The sequence below is a fragment of the Pyrus communis genome, chromosome 7 (genome assembly GCF_041283825.1).
Source record: "Pyrus communis isolate YQ-2024b chromosome 7, ASM4128382v1, whole genome shotgun sequence".
NCBI classification, from domain to species: domain Eukaryota; kingdom Viridiplantae; phylum Streptophyta; class Magnoliopsida; order Rosales; family Rosaceae; genus Pyrus; species Pyrus communis.
The window spans coordinates 15,044,654-15,061,984 of record NC_142571.1 but is presented as its reverse complement, the minus strand read 5'-3'; the positions used below and the strand labels follow the sequence as shown (position 1 = coordinate 15,061,984).

Sequence of the window (17,331 nt, the reverse complement as noted above, 5' to 3'; positions counted from 1 at the left end):
CAAATACACTAAAATCATCCATAAAAACTTCAATTATTTTCTCCACAAAATCTGAAAATATACTTACCATGCATCTTTGAAAGGTGGCCGGTGCATTGCATAAACCGAATGGCATGCGACGATAAGCAAAAGTACCAAAAGGACACGTGAAAGTGGTCTTTTCTTGGTCATCCGGAGCTATGACAATTTGATTATATCCCGAATATCCATCAAGAAAACAATAAAAAGAGTGACCGGCTAACCTTTCAAGCATTTGATCAATGAACGGCAAAGGGAAGTGGTCCTTCCTTGTGGTGGCGTTGAGCTTCCTATAATCGATGCAAACTCTCCAACCCGTTTGGATGCGTGTTGGCACAAGCTCATTCTCAGCATTCTTCACCACCGTCACTCCGGATTTCTTTGGCACTACTTGAATTGGTGAGACCCAACGGCTATCCGAGATAGGATAAATCACTCCGCAATCAAGTAATTTGATAACCTCCTTCTTCACAACTTCCATCATTGGAGGGTTGAGCCGACGTTGAGCCTCTCGAGTTGGTTTAGCCCCCTCCTCTAGAAGTATGCGATGCATGCATGTTGTAGGGCTAATTCCCTTAATATCGGCCAAGGTCCATCATATGGCTGTTTTGTGTTCTTTCAACACGCGAACCAATTTCTCCTCCTCCATTGCCGTGAGTGATGAAGAAACAATGACGGGCAATGTTTCTTTGTCTCCCAAATAGACATACTTCAAGTGACTTGGTAATGGTTTAAGTTCAAGAACGGGTGCCTGAATCACTGAAGGTAATAACTTGTTAGTAGAAACGGGAATTGAAATTGGGTTTGGGGGCTTACCTTGATATTGTGGCGATGATTCAAGTGAAGCCACCATTTCGGCAATGCCATCATCATGCACGGCCAGATTTGATGCTCTACTTATTCCTTCGGCAATTGTGGTTTCAAGTGGGTCTTTGTCCAATGAATCAAGAAAATCCTGCGCCAATGACTCAAGTATATCAATAGAGAAACAAGAATGATCGTCATTAGGATATTTAATAGTTTCAGAAAGATTGAAATCAATAACTTCCCCATCAAATTCCATCGTTAAAGTTCCTTTGAACACGTCGATCTTAGTGCGGGCTGTTTTCATGAAAGGTCTTCCAAGGAGGATCGGCAATGGTGTAGAATGGGGTGAATCCTCCATGTCAAGCACGTAAAAGTCCGCCGGAAAGATCAAATTGTTAACCTGCACCAATTTGATAGGCATTAGAACGATCGGCCAATTGAATAATCACACCATCGTTTTTAAGTTCTCCCAAGTTCATAGATGCATAAATTGAGTAAGGCATGACATTAATTGAAGCTCCTAAATCTAGCATAGCATGTTCAAATTTAGTATTTCCAATAACACAAGGAATTGTAAAACTACCTGGATCTTTGCATTTAGGTGGTAGTTTTCTTTGTAACACTGCCGAAACATTCTCACTTACCTGGACCACCTCTTTGTTTGAAATCCTCTTCCTTGTGGTGCAAAGCTCTTTCAAAAATTTCGCATACTTAGGAACTTGCTTAATTGCATCAAGGAGCGGAATATTGACTTGAACTTTCCTAAAGGTTTCCAGAATGTCCTTCTCATTCTCTTCTTTCTTTGATTGCCTAAATCTGCTAGGGAAGGGCACATTTAGTGGAATAGAACTTGACAAAGTCGAATTTGGATTTACCTTAGGGGTGTTGGACGATTTTAGGGTGGTAGATGGATGCGGCAAGGTTGGTTCCTCCCTTGCCGTGGCCTTTGTGCCTTGTTCATTCTCTTCTTGCAGCAACATGTCCTCTTCTTGACTCGTTTTGGATGGATTTGGGGTGGTTCCAACTTCCTTACCACTTCTCAACGTGATTGCCTTGGCAGATTCGAACCCTCCCTTTGGATTGACAATGGTTGAGCTAGGGAGCTTGCCTTGGTCTCGGAATTGTCCTACAAACTCCGCAATCTGTCCAATTTGTTTCTCTAAGTGGTCCACCCTTTTGTCTTGGTTTAGCATTGCTTTGGTTTGATTTTCTTGCCCCTGAGACAAATTGGTAAGTAACTTAAGAAGTGTAGCATTATCTAAAGACGTACCTTGATTATTTTGGGCGGATTGGGGTGGTATTGGATCATTGCCGTAGGTTTTAGTGTAAAACCCCAGGGGTTGTTGCCTAAAGCCTCCTTGTTGTTGAGTTTGTTGAGGCTCCCTCCACTTGAAGTTTGGATGGTCTCTCCACCCCGGATTGTATGTGTTGGAATATGGATCATTCCTTGGTTGATTTTGGCTTGGAAATCCAATGGCATTTGCATTCTCCCATCCCCCATTCTCAATCAATTGAGGGCACTTGTCCGAAGGATGTCCTTGGATAAAACATACACCGCATACACTTGGACCTTGAATCCTCATTCCTTCGGCCATCTGAGACACAATAGAAGTAAGATTAGCTAATTGAGATTGAATGTCGGATTGGGAACTTACCTCATTCACTTGCTGCCGTGGGGTGTCTCTTTGACCAACACCTTCATATTGTTGTGCATTTAACGCTCTATTTGCAATTAAAACTTTGGCAGCCACGGGCGTTTTGTCAACCAAAGCACCTCCCGCCGAGGCATCTAGCATTTGTCTCTCTATTGGAAGAAGCCCCTCGTAGAAATATTGAATTAAAAGTTCTTCCTTCATTTGATGTTGAGGGCATGATGCAACTAGAGTCTTGAAACGTTCATAATATGCCGGAAAAGACTCTCCTTGGTTTTGTTGAATGCCACTTATTTTCTTCCTCAAAAGAATCACTCTTGAAGTTGGGAAGAATTTCTCTAAGAATGCCCGCTTCATGCTTTCCCAAGAAGTGACGGTTCCGGGTGCCAATTCGTATAGCCAATCTTTAGCCTTTTCTAGAAGAGAGAATGGAAAAGCCTTCATCTTCAAAATGTTCCCATCAACATTGATGGGTGTCATACTCGAACATACCACTTCAAACTCCTTAAGATGCTTGTTTGGATCTTCCATGGACAACCCATGGTATTTGGGAATGTGATGCAACAAGCTAGACTTCAATTCGAACTCATCGGTCTTGCCTTGGGCAGCCATAGGATATTGAATGCACAAAGGTACGGCATTGTCTAGTCCCGAGGCCGAAAGTTCTTTGATTGTTCTATTGTCCGCCGCCATGCTTTCTTCTTCTTCAAATTCAGATTCGGAATCTGAACTTGAACTAGGTGGATAAGGTTCCGGTTGCTTCCTCTTTCTTCTCAAAGTTCGTTCAAAATCGTCGTCAAAATCCAATATGTTTGCACGAATAGGTTGAGAACGACGAGTCATAAACTAGTACCTGAAAATAAAGAACACAACCAAATCAGCAATCTATAGGCATGGCACACTAAAAACAACACAAAGACAACAAAAAGACACTAAAAAGACACGACACAAACACAAGGGATTAGCAAGTTTGCTAATCCCCGGCAACGGCGCCAAAATTTGATGTGAAAATTAACTTGACACACAAATTAAACCCTATTTGTGACAATTGTAGTAGATATGTAAGTAGGGATCGTTCTAGACCGGGGATTAACTAGGGATGCTAATCTATGTAAATAAGACTCAAAAACACTAAATTAGACTCTATGGACTCAAAACTAACTTTAGACACTTAAAACAGCAACCAAGACTCAAAAAGACTCACTTTTAGACTCAATAAAGGTTTTGGACGAAAATAGGACTTGACTAGACTCAAAAGACTCAAGGAAACCAAGTTTTGACTCAAATATGAAGACTAAATAACATGGGGATTGTTTTTGACGAATTCTAGACTCAAAATAAAAACTTATTAGAAAACACTTTTGAAAAACGAATTTAGGTAAAACAAATGGGTAAAAGGCTAGTTAGAGGGTCCTTCTCCACACATGATATATGCATACAAACCAATGTCCAGTTATTACTCCTTTAGACTATGAATGACAACGCCCCAAATTAGTTGCATCGCACAACTAACTCTCAAGTTTTCCTTATTTCATTGAATTGAATGAAAACGCATTACAACCAAATTATCTTTTTCAAGTTCTTTATATGAGATGCATAACAAAGATACATATCAAAAGTCATTAAGCTTTGTGAAAACTATAAGCGTTGACAAGGCACTCATCACTATGAAACGCATGAGATTTGTACCAAGGATTTACTTAACGCGATTGTGACTAGCAACCTCCACTACTTGTGAGTATAAGTGAATAACAATTACGTGAAACCCTCCTAGACTCTAGCATCAAGTTTATGCATGCAAATTAAGTGTTAACCCCCAACCCACATACATAAGCCAGTTTTAATAACTTAGATAAGCAAATCACATTCATGCCTTAAGTAATAATAACCGAACGTAATTAATTCATATAAAACATATAATCATGGCTTCAAATTCTCCTCTAACTAAAGAGAAGTTAGTTCCTCATGTTCGCAAAACAAAGATAATTAAATTTAAACATTGAACTAAGTCTAAGGATAGAAAGAACCAAGAAAAACGCTCCACACTCCAATGGCATGCACGGCACTCCCTTGGATGGCAGGTTGCACAATTCCTCCTTTCCTTGCTTCCTTGCTTGCGGCACTAGGGTGTTGTAGAATGGATTGTGGTGTTTGATGGATGAAAGTATGAATGAATGAATGTGTGAGTGGATGATTGAATGATGCGGCATAGGGCTGTTTATATAGGCTTAATTAGGCACTCTTAGTGAAGGAAAAGGATTGCACAATCCCATTGAAAAAGGGTTAATTCAGGGCAGAAATCAAATGGGAATTGGATTAGGGAGTTCGGCTAGGATTTAGGAATTCTAGAAGGTTTTGGTGCGGCATGTGTATAGGGCTGAGATAAGGTTTCTAGAAGGGATGGTTTAGGGCAGATTCCTAAACCTAAAGGGCCAAGGATACATGATATTTGTGTAGGAGAAGGATTTGCAATTCCTAAACCTACAAGGAATTGAGTCCTTGCGGCAATTGAGTGGATAAGGTTCCTAGAAACTGAATTAGGTGTTTAATTGTGTAATTAACTCCCTCTAATAAGCTAGGTTTAAGTCCTAACCTGATTTGGATAGGATAGAATAGGATAATGTTAGAGATAGGATAGGATAAGGTTTCTAGGATAGGATAAGATAAGGTTGGATAAGGTTGGATAAGGTTGCTTGTTTCTTGCTTCTTCCTTATCCTCTTTGCATTTGGGCTTCCTCCACCAGATTTGTAGCCTTTCCTAGCCCTTCTTGACTTCAATTTCGTCCATCCTCTTTGCTCCATGGTTAAGCTATCCAATCCATGCCCAAAAATGCTCTAAATAGCCTCAAAATGCTCTTTCTTGCTCCTTTTGCCATTAGGACCTAAAAACACACGAAAATAACTTAAAAGACTGAAATAAATAATAATTAACTCACTAAATGCAAGGAAACAACATAACTAAGTAGCATAAATATGCTCCTATCACTCCTAATCCCCGGTTAAGAACGATCCCTACTTATACTTATACTACAATTGACAAAAAGAGGGTTTAATTTGTGTGCGTATAAATCACGCATCAGCTGCCATAGGGGTTTTATCCACCAACGCGCCTCCCGCCGAAGCATCAAGCATTTGCCTTTCAATGGGAAGAAGACCTTCATAGAAGTATTGAATTAGAAGCTCCTCCTTCATTTGATGTTGAGGACATGATGCAACAAAGGTTTTAAAACGCTCATAGTATGTTGGAAAAGACTCCCCTTGACTTTGTTGAATTCTGCTAATCTTCTTTCTCAAGAGAATGACTCTTGAAGTAGGAAAGAACTTTTCAAGAAACGCCCTCTTCATGCTCTCCCAAGAGGTGACCGTTCCGGGTGCTAACTCGTATAACCAATCTTTGGCCTTCTCCACAAGTGAGAACGGGAAAGCCTTCATCTTCAAAATGCTACCATCAACGTTACCTGGAGTCATGCTTGAACACACTATCTCGAACTCCTTCAAATGCTTGTTGGGATCCTCCATGGATAGTCCATGGAATTTTGGAATGTGGTGCAACAAGCTTGACTTCAATTCAAATTCGTCGGTCTTGTCTTGAGCCGCCCTTGGGTATTGGATGCACAAGGGTGCGGCATTGGCCAATCCCGAAGCGGAAAGCTCCTTGATTGTTCGGTTGTCCGCTGCCATGTCTACGTCACCCACTCTTGCCGTCCGTTCCTCTTCTTCAAATTCAGAAACGGACTCGGAACTTTCACTTGATTCGCTAGGTTCTGGGTTCTTTCTCTTTCGTCTCAACTCTCGCTCGAAATCGTCGTCAAAGTCCAAGATATGTTCACGAATCGGATGAGAACTCCGAGTCATAAACTAGTACCTAAAACAAGAAACAAAACAAGATTAAGAATCTGGAATAAAATAAAACAAACGAAAATAAAACAATCCAAGGGATTAGCAAAGTTGCTAATCCCCGGCAACGGCGCCAAAATTTGATGTGAGAATTATACGCACACAAATTAAACCCTCTTTTTATCAATTGTAGTGAAGAATGTAAGTAGGGATCGTTCTGGACCGGGGATTAGGAGGGATTGTTAATCACATGGATTTGACTCAAAAACGTAAAAACACAATATAAAACACCAAACTAGACCCAAAGAATGCAAAACTAAAGTTGAAAACACTAAGACAAACCAAAAGACTCAAAACAGCACCAAAACACTCAAAACTGCCTTAAAAACACAATCTGGGCAGTTTTGAGCACTTTGACTACTTTGGACGAAATTGGGTAATAAATTGATTCAAAACACTTAGAAACACAAACTAAGACACTTTCTAACTAAATTGGACACTAAAGTAAAGGGGGATTGAGGTTTTGACGAATTTGAAAACAAAACTTAAAACTTTGTAAAACGAACAGATTTTTAAACGAATTTGGATTTAATGAATGGAATGAAGGCTAGCTAAGGGGTTCATCTCCACACATGCCATACTTGCACACAAAACGATTTCTAATTGCTTTTCAATAAACCATGAATTCTCAACGCCCCAGATTAACCGTGAATTGCACTAATTAACCCTCAGATTTTCCTAACGTTATTGAATTGGATGACTGCATACGACAACCCAAAGCATTCCCCACAAGTTCCCTACATGAATTGCATAATAGAGATACAAGCAAGAATCATTAAGTTCTTTGAAAACCATAAGCATTGACGAAGCACTTGTTACTATGAATTGCATGAAACTTATGCCAAGAATTTACTTAACGCAATTGAGATCATCAACTTTTACTACTTGTGAACATAAGTTTGTAACGATTAGGTGAAACTTCCTTATATCCTAGCATTAGATTTACGCATGATAATTAAGCGTGCACTCTCAACCAACACACACAAATCAGTTTAATTCAAATAGATAAGTAAATTGAATTCACAACTTATGAAGCGCAATTAGAGGTAATCAAATCATATAGCAAGCATGTTCATGGTTTCAAATCCCCCCTAGTGATGCGTGAATTATACGCACACAAATTAAACCCTCTTTTTGACAATTGTAGTATAAGTATAAGTAGGGATCATTCTGGACCGGGGATTAGGAGGGATTGTTAATCACTTGGATTTGACTGAAAAACATAAAAACAAAGTTAAAAACGTTCACAAAGACTCAAAGGACTCAAAACAAGTTCAAAAGACTCAAAACTGCCTAAAAACACTAACTAGGCAGTTTCTGACCATAAACCCAATGTTGGACGAATTTAAGATTATGGCTTGATTCAAACGTAAAATAACAATATAAAACACTATACTAGACTCAAAGAATGCAAAACTAAACTTTAAAACACTAAAACAAACCAAAAGACTCAAAACAACACAAACACACTCAAATCTGCCTAAAAACCACTTTCTGGTCAGATTTGAGCACAAACACAAATTTGGACGAATTTGTGTAACAAAATGACTCAAAACTCTTATAAACACAAACTAAGACACTTTCTAACTAAATTAGACAATAAAGTAAAGGGGGATTTTAATTTGACGAAAATTGAAATAACGAAACAAGTTTAATAAACTAGACAGAATGTAAATATGAATGCGATGAAAATGAATGGATGAATGCTAGCTAGAAGGTTCTTCTCCACACATGTTACACTTGCATAATGATGCGTGAATTATACGCACACAAATTAAACCCTCTTTTCGTCAAATTGTAGTATATGTATAAGTAGGGATCGTTCTAGACCGGGGATTAGGAGGGATTGTTAACCACTTGGATTTGACTCAAAAACGTAAAATAACAATATGAAACACTATACTAGACTCAAAGAATGCAAAGCTAAACTTTAAAACACTAAGACAAACCAAAAGACTCAAAACAACACAAACACACTCAAATCTGCCTAAAAACCACTTTCTGGGCAGATTTGAGCACAAACACAAATTTGGACGAAATTAAGTAATAACTTGACTCAAGAACGTAAAAACACAATATAAAACACTAAACTAACTCAAAGAATGTAAAACTAAACACTTAAAACATTAAAACAAACCAAAAGACTCAAACATCACCCAAAACACTCAAAACTGCCTTAAAATCACTTTCTGGGCAGTTTTGAGCACTTTGGTGAATCTGGACGAAATTGGGAAATAAAATGAATCAAAACACTTTAAAGCACAAACTAAATTGATTTCTAACTAAATTGGACATTAAAGTAATGGGGGATTTAGATTTATACGAAAATTGAAATAACAAAACAAGTTAATAAACTAAACAGATTGTAAAACGAATTTGATGGAATGGAATGAATGGATGATAGAATGGCTAAGGGGTTCATCTCCATACATGTTATACTTGCATAATAAAATGATTTCCAATTGCATTTCAATAAACTATGATACTCAACACCCCAAGTTAACCGTGATGCACTAATTAACCTTCAAATCTTCCTAACGTTATTGAATTGGATGATGCATGCGACAATTCAAAACATTCCCCACAAGTCCTCAACATGAATGCATAGAAGAGGTACAAGCAAGAATCATTACGCTCTATGAAAATTATAAGTGTTGACGAGGCATTCGTTACTATGGATTGCATGAAACTTATGCCAAGAATTCATTTAACGCGATTGTTTATAAGCAACCTCCACTACTTGTGAATATAAGTTCGTAACGATTAGGTGAAACTCACTTATATTCTAGCGTCATATTCATGCATGAAAATTAAGTGTGCACTCTCAATGAACATACATAAATAAGTTATCAATCAAACAGTTAAACGAATTGAATCCACAACTTATGAAACGCAATTAGAAGTATTCAAATCAAAATGCAAGCATAAACATATATTCGAATCACCCCCTAACCAAGGGGGGGTTTAGTTCCTCATGGTACAAAACAAAGAGAATCAAAGAAACACCTAAACATTCCAACAACTCAAACTTGAATTGTATGAACGTTTAGGCCCTCTTATCATCCATTCCTCATTCGTACAAAACAAAGAGCATTGAAATTAAACATTGAAATCAAAGAAACACCTAAACATTCCAACAACTCAAACTTGAATTGTATGAACGTTTAGGCACTCTTCTCTTCCTCTTCGTTGTGGCATAAGGTCTAAGGTGAGTTTGGTGGTGGAGATATGGAAGAGGAGTGGTGGAAATGGAAGGATGGTGTTTGGATTGTAAGGGAGAGCACGGCACAAGGGAGTTTGATGGTCTACATTTCTGCAATGGATGAGTCTTTATGGAAGAGTGTATGAATGAGTATTTATAGGTGAAATGGGGGGAACATGACAGCTAGGTTGCATGTGCACATGTTGGTTGAATGATTATGAGTGCTGATAGGAGCATATTCATGCGACTTAAATGGCTTGTTCTCGTGCATTTACGTTATGTTTCTTTAGTTATTTTAGTCCTTTAAGCTATTTTCGTGTGTTTGTAGGTCCAAAGGGCTAAAGGAGCAAAAAGATGCATTTTGGAGACTTTTGGAGCACTTTTGGGCTAAGGATGGATAGCTTATGCTTGGCGCCAAAATGTTGGACGAAATTGAAGACCAAAGTGTTGGAACTTTGTTCCCTTTAGTTTTAGGACATTTAAACCTTTCCAATTCCCTTATGCCGTGCATCTCCACCTTTCTCCCAAAACCATAACATGCATTCATTATTCATTCCCTCACATGCTCCCATTACTTATCATAATCACATATCATATCACTTATCATTCACCACTTATCATTCATCACTTATCATTCACCACTTATCACTTATCATATCATTCACCACTTATCATTCATCACTTATCATTCACCACTTATCACTTATCATATCATTCACCACTTATCATTCATCAAACACATGCATTCACATGTTTTCACAATCTGCCATCATTCCAACCAAAACCGTGCACATGCTATCACCATGCATTCACATGCACTTGTTCCTCCATCATTCCATCCTTTAAAACATTGCACATGCACTTTAATCATTCAACACATGCATTCACTTCATCATTGCAGCCACACATTCACCCACATGTGATGCGAGAATTTATACGCACACAAATTAAACCCTCTTTTCGTCAAATTATAGTATATGTATAAGTAGGGATCGTTCTGGACCGGGGATTAGGAGGGATTGTTAATCACTTGGATTTGACTCAAAAACGTAAAAACACAATATAAAACACTAAACTAGACTCAAAGAATGTAAAACTAAACTTTAAAACACTAAGACAAACCAAAGACTCAAAATGCTTTTAAAAACACAAACTAAAATGATTTCTAACTAAATTGACATTAAAGTAAAGGGGGATTTAAGTTTATACGAAAATTGAAATAACGAAACAAGTTAAATAAACTAGACAGAATGTAAATATGAAATTGATGAAATGGAATGAATGGATGATAGAATAGCTAAGGGGGTCATCTCCACATATGTTACACTTGCATAATAAAAAGATTTCCAGTTGATCTTTCGATAAATTATGAAACTCATCACCCCGGGTTAATTAGGTCCGCTTAAATTAACCGTCAAGTTTTCCTTAAGTTAATGAATTGGATGGGTTAGCGCAACGCAATTCACAACATTCTCCAAAAGTCCTTTACGTGAACAGCACAATAAAGATACAATCAAAGATCATTAAACATTATGAAAACTATAAGTGTTGACGAGGCATTCGTTATTATGGAATACGCATGAAACTTATGCCAAGAATTCATTTAACGCGATTGTTTATAAGCAACCTCCACTACTTGTGAATATAAGTTCATAACGATTAGGTGAAAATCACTTATATTCTAGCGTCATATTCATGCATGAAAATTAAGCGCGCATTCTTAATAAACATACATAAATAAGTTATCAATCAAACGGTTAAACAAATTGAATCAACAACTTATGAAATGCAATTAGAAGTAATCAAATCAAAATGCAAGCATAAACATATATTTCGAATCACCCCCTAGCTAAGGGGGGGTTTAGTTCCTCATACAAAACAAAGAGAATTAAAATTAAACATTGAAATCAAAGAAACACCTAAACATTCCAACAACTCAAACTTGAATTGTATGAACGTTTAGGCCCTCTTCTCTTCCTCTTTATTGTAGCATAAGGTCTAAGGATAGTTGGTTTGGGGGAATGGAAGTGTGGAATGGAGTGAGGAGTGATGGAAATGGAAAGATGGTTTTTGGATTCTAAGGGAAACTCACGGCTAAGAGAGAAAGGGATGTGTTTGTGGTGTGTTGTGTATGAAATGAGATGTCCATGAATGAATGAATGCAAGGGTATTTATAGGAGTAGTGGAGGGAACATATGGCTATGTCATTTGTAGGTGAAGTAGGTGGATGTTGTAGGTGAAGTAGGTGGATGTTGTAGGTGAAGTGGATGTTGTAGGTGAAGTGGGTGGATGTTGTAGGTGAAGTAGGTGGATGATATGTTAAGTGATAAGTGATAAGTGATATGATATGTGGTTATGATATGATAAGTGGTTAAGTGGTGATGATAAGTGATAAGTGATTAAGTGATATGATATGTGGTGATGATAAGTGATAAGTGCATGTGGGTTAACTAATGAAGGAAATGCATGTGCAATGACAATGTGTTAGAATGGATGTGTGTTATGCATGGCATGATTGGGATTAGGAAAGGTTTAAATGTCCTAAAACTAAAGAGAACAAGGTTCCAACACTTTGGCTCCAATTAGGTCTTCAATTTCGTCCAACACTTTGGCTTCAAGCATAAGCTATCCGTCCTTAGCCCAAAAGTGCTCCAAAAGTCTCCAAAATGCATCTTTTTGCTCCTTTAGCCCTTTGGACCTACAAACACACGAAAATAGCTTAAAGTACTAAAATAACTAAAGAAACATAACGTAAATGTACGAGAACAAGCCATTTAAGTCGCATAAATATGCTCGTATCAAATACCCCCACACTTAGCTTTTGCTAGTCCTCGAGCAAAACAGAAAAACAAAACAAAAAGAACAAAACACAACCTACACCTTCCAACAATCGTATCAGGGACTTCCAATGCACATGACAAGTTAAAAATCATTATTCTCACAGATTTGAGCCATCTTTACACTTAAGTACATTCTTAATCATAGTCACCACATACTAGTTCACAATTAAGCAATTAAAACACATTTCAAATGTAGTAACATGCCTTTAGAGAATTCCCTCAATTTCTTACTAGATGTACTCTCGTTTTTCACACAGATTTTCTGACTACACACCCTACACTAGGTATATGTGAGAAGATTGATGTAAACATGTAGACGAACACTCACATATGTTATAATAAGGAAAGCATTTTCTGGAGTTAATAAGCATGTTTAGATATGATCTCATGAATGGAATGCTACTACTTAGACGCGAGAACCAGTGACACCATAAGCTCATACCAAGTTCAAACTCCACAATTGAAATACATAACACTCAATATAGAAGTCAAAGGGTAGTAACGGGGCTAGGGTATTGGCTAACAATGAAAGGTGAAGGATAAACAAACATTCTTAAAGCAATAGTGAGCAAAGTATTGAATTAGGCACTTAGAATTCCCTTAAGAATGCAGAAGTCAACTTTGAACACCCAAGGGAAAATCACACAAAACTTAGGGCCATATTCAACTTTTTGGACCCTTTCTTCAACCATCAATGCTCGTGAGTTCATTCTTACTTATTTTCACTCCTTTTTTTTTTCTTTTTTTTTTTTTTCTTTTCTTTTCTTCTTTTTCTTTTGAATCTCAAAACATACATATAAACGTAAGAACAAACTTTTACTCCCCCACACTCATTTTCTTGCATAATGTAACTCAAAAGGAATTCATTTAAGTCATGCTCACTAAACTTTAAGAACAAGGGTATAGGAAAGTCCTACTCTAAGCTAGGTAAGGGGTGATGTGGGTAAACAAGGAATAAAGGCAAAACGAGGCTCAACGGGGTTAAAACTTACAACATATACGAAGTATGGGAAGTAAGGCTATTTGGCTATGGTGGTGGTCACTACACAACTTCTTCTTGAATATGTGTTATGCAAATCAATAACATGCTTTGAATGAAATGGGCATGAGTTCTAGCATTTGGAACTATATGATGAAACGCCTTCTAAGTAGTAACCAAGCAAAGAATAATGAGATCATGCAACGACTTTAGAAAACAAGAAATCACAGATTATACTCTCCAAAGAACGTTATAGGCTCAAGTCTCTCAGGGTTGTAGCGTTTGTTTGAGTTCCTTCCTTCAAGCATGTTACAAAAACGAATTTTTTTCTTTTATGATTGCATGTGAAGTCATACATTATAACCATAACCAAGCATATACCAAGAGTAAATCAAACTTTTCTCTATGTTTATAACTCTTCCTAACCGTCATGCAATTATAAACCAAATCCTTATCATTGTGTTGGAAGGTACCCTAAGACACAAACACACAAAAACGACTCTTAAAACAACTCTTTTTGGGTTTTTCAAAAAAAATTTTCAAATTTTTATGGGATTTTCGAATTATAAAACAAAACACACTAAAACACTCTAAAACAACTTAAAAACACCTTAAAACAGCAAGGAACAACATTTGAAGTTATGGGTGATAAAATCCCACGAATTTGCATTAAATATACTTAGTTACCCCTCCCATACTTAAATCAAACATTGTCCTCAATGTTTTAAGCATATGGTTCACACAAAACATAAGTAAACACACAAAAAGCAACTAAACATACTAAACATGGCAGAATGTAATTAACAAAGAGAAGAGTTTAGGGACGCAAATCTGGTTATGGAGTGTAAATTCCCTCTTCTCCTTGGTGATTGCATTGAGGCTTTGATCTTTGCGATTCCACAGGCTTACTCTTGAACTGGTTTCTGCCCATCGTTGATTTTCCTTTGTGCTACTTCTTGAACTGGGCAGCAGGATGGTTCTTTTGGTTTCCCCCGAAGGTCTGAGCTTCCTCCTGTTATCTGTTTCTTTGTTCAATCTTTGCAGGAGTGGTCCCTTCTCTGGAAGTGTATCAACCGTTGAAGATGACTACTCGAGAGCAACGCTAGGTAAGCAATCAGGAATAGATTCCAGGCAGTTGGCTCCAGATCGGAAGACTGACTCCAAGTGCCGGCTGATTGCTTCTTTTACTTTGCCATGCAAGTAAGAACAAGGACAAAGAAAAAGACAGGGAAAGAGCATGATATGAGATACTTTTGCTTTTGACCTTGATGATATGAGATACCTTTGCTTTGAAGAAGCGGTGAATGAATCAGCACATGCTTCAATCCGCCGTTTCCTCCTGGGTCATATGTACTCCAGGCATCTGGTATCATCTTTGGGGAAGAAGAAAGAATTGAGTATTTTGAAAGGCTTTGCTGGGAGTGCGCCCTCAGAGGTGAGGGAGAGTTGGGCATTTTCTTCAGGTTTGCCCTGCCATAAAAGACGAAGGTCGACATATATAGAGATAATATCAAGTGGTGGTACTTTTTACCCTTGTCGACAAACGTTTTGATCCCGCAAATCCGGTTCTTTGAAATAGTGGAGCCTCTTCGATCTTTGAATACGCCTCTTCGATTTCTGAGCAGGCGCCCCTTCGATTTCTGAACGACGCCCCTTCGCTTTCTGAACAACACGTGGTAGTGCAGATGCGGCTCCTTTTGACAAAGCTGCACGCGTCTTCTGAAAAGCAGAGAAAGCGTCGCCGAACTTTGCGCTTGTCGGCTAAAGATGTGTAGATGCGATGATGGCCTCCACGTGTTTTCAGCTTTGTCAGAAATCTTTTGACAAAGTTGAACGCGTTTTCTTGTAAAGCCGAGGGGGCGTCGCCTAAATTACGCCGGAAAATCCGGCTCTTTGAATCGGTGGACGCGTCGTCTTGGCTTTTTATAGAGCTATCAATCACCCCAACACACACACTCTGAAGATTTCCCATTCCTGAAACTCGACTCCGGCCCTTTGTGAAATTTTAACTCCATCCACCCCTTCTCTTTGAACATCGTTGAAAAAAAATGGCAAACTCATCGAACCTTAGCTTAGATTTGAGTCTCAGCAGCGATCCGGTTGCGCCCCGTCAAGGTAATGTATGGCGCCCTTCTTTTTTATCTTCTAACGGTCCTCTTTCAGGTGAAGACTCTGTGATGCAGGACGCCACAACAGCTACAATAGTAGCTAAAAACCTCCTCACTCCAAAAGATAGTAGGCTGCTGTCAGGACGGTCCGATGAGTTGGCCGTTCAAGAGTCCCTCGCACTTAGTGTTCAGTGTGCGAGTTCTGTGTCCAACATGGGCCAACGCCTGCTTGCTCGGTCCCGCCAAGTGGAATCGTTGATGGTAGAGGTGGAAAGACTTAAGCAAGAGATCCAGCAGCTTAAGTACGAGAATAGAAGTTTGCATGTGCTTGCAAATAACTATTCGTCGGGGATGAAGAGGAAGCTTGATGAGCTGCAAGAATCTGAGGGTCGAATTCACAGTGACCGTCAAAGGCTTGCGTCTTATCTCCAGAGGCACATTTTTCCTGGGTCATCCAGCGCTTGGCCAAGTATTGAGGCCTGGAATGCTCTAGCTCCGATGCCTCCCGCTCCGATGGCTTCCGCTCCGATGCCTCCCGCTTCTATGCCTCCCGCTTCTGCGCCTCGTAGTGGGGCTTCACACAAACAACCTTTGTGAAGCTCCACCTTTCTCCATGTTTAGTATCTTTCTTTTTTTTTCTTTTTTTTTTCTTTTTTTTTTTTTTTTTTTTTATTAACATAAATAAAATCAAACGGCATGAAATTGGTCCTTGAATGGAAGGTGATACTTGAAGTGAACCGGCAGTGGTTTGAATTCTAGTGTAGGTGCTTGATTCAAAAAAAATAGCAAGTTAGTATAAAATCTAATGGAATTTGGAAAAAAAAACTTACTTGTTTTGTCCGATAAGAACTCAATGACAAACACCACTCCTTTGAAAGTTTCAGGGATATTGGATTTGGCCAGATTGCAAGTGATGGTTATGACTTGTCCAATGTCATCAAATTTAACTTCTTTGGATTTTGTGGTTTCAAGAACGTCCTCTTTGATGAATTCATGACATTCCTTACTTGTCACCTTTGGAAGCGCTTCCAAGATGTCTTTTTCACCTTCTTCTTCCTTGGAAGTCATGAATCTTGGAACAGGGTTAAAAATAATGAAATTTGGAACAACCATACCTGTATTAGATGGCATAGGAGCAATAGGTGCCTCCGGTAAAGGTGTTTCCACCCTTTCCGTGGGTTGGGTGTATTCCTCTTCCTTGTGATTTGATTTTGATGGTTGAGGGTCCGTTCCAACCTCCTTGTCACTTCTCAACATGATTTCCTTGGCAGTTTCAAATTCTCCCTTCGGATTTGCAATGGTTGAACTAGGGAGTTCGCCTTGGTCTCGAAACTGTCCTACGAACTCCGCGATCTGCCCAATTTGCTTATCCAAGTGGTCCAACCTTTGTGGTGGCTGCATAGGCGTTGAATAGAACTCCTCATATGGCTGCCAATATCCTTCTTGTTGAGCCTCATTGTCTTGAATTTGTGAGCCCTGCACCAAACAAATTAATTCATTAAGCTTTTGATTATAATCTATTGACGAACTTGAGTTTGGTTGGGCATATTGAATATGAGGTTGTGGTGGCTGCCAATATCCTCCTTGTTGAGCATTTTGAGGTTCCCACCACATAGAGTTTGAATGATCACTCCAATCCGAATTGTAAGTATTGGAAAACACGTTATTCCTTGATTGAAGATTAGATATATCAACTCTTTGCATTTGGGACCTTTCCATGAGCTGTGACAAAAGAGAAGCGTTATCAAGTGCCATGTTGTTCTTAACAAACAAAACACAAATAAAAACTAAATCTAAAAGACAATACAGAAACAAACAATCCAAGGGA

General features: G+C 38.6%; 1 pseudogene; it reads right to left on the bottom strand.

The window, feature by feature from the left end:
- Positions 1–613: 613 nt before the first annotated feature.
- Positions 614–6,555, bottom strand: LOC148695761 (uncharacterized; annotated as a pseudogene).
- Between the last annotated feature and the right edge of the window lie 10,776 nt (positions 6,556–17,331).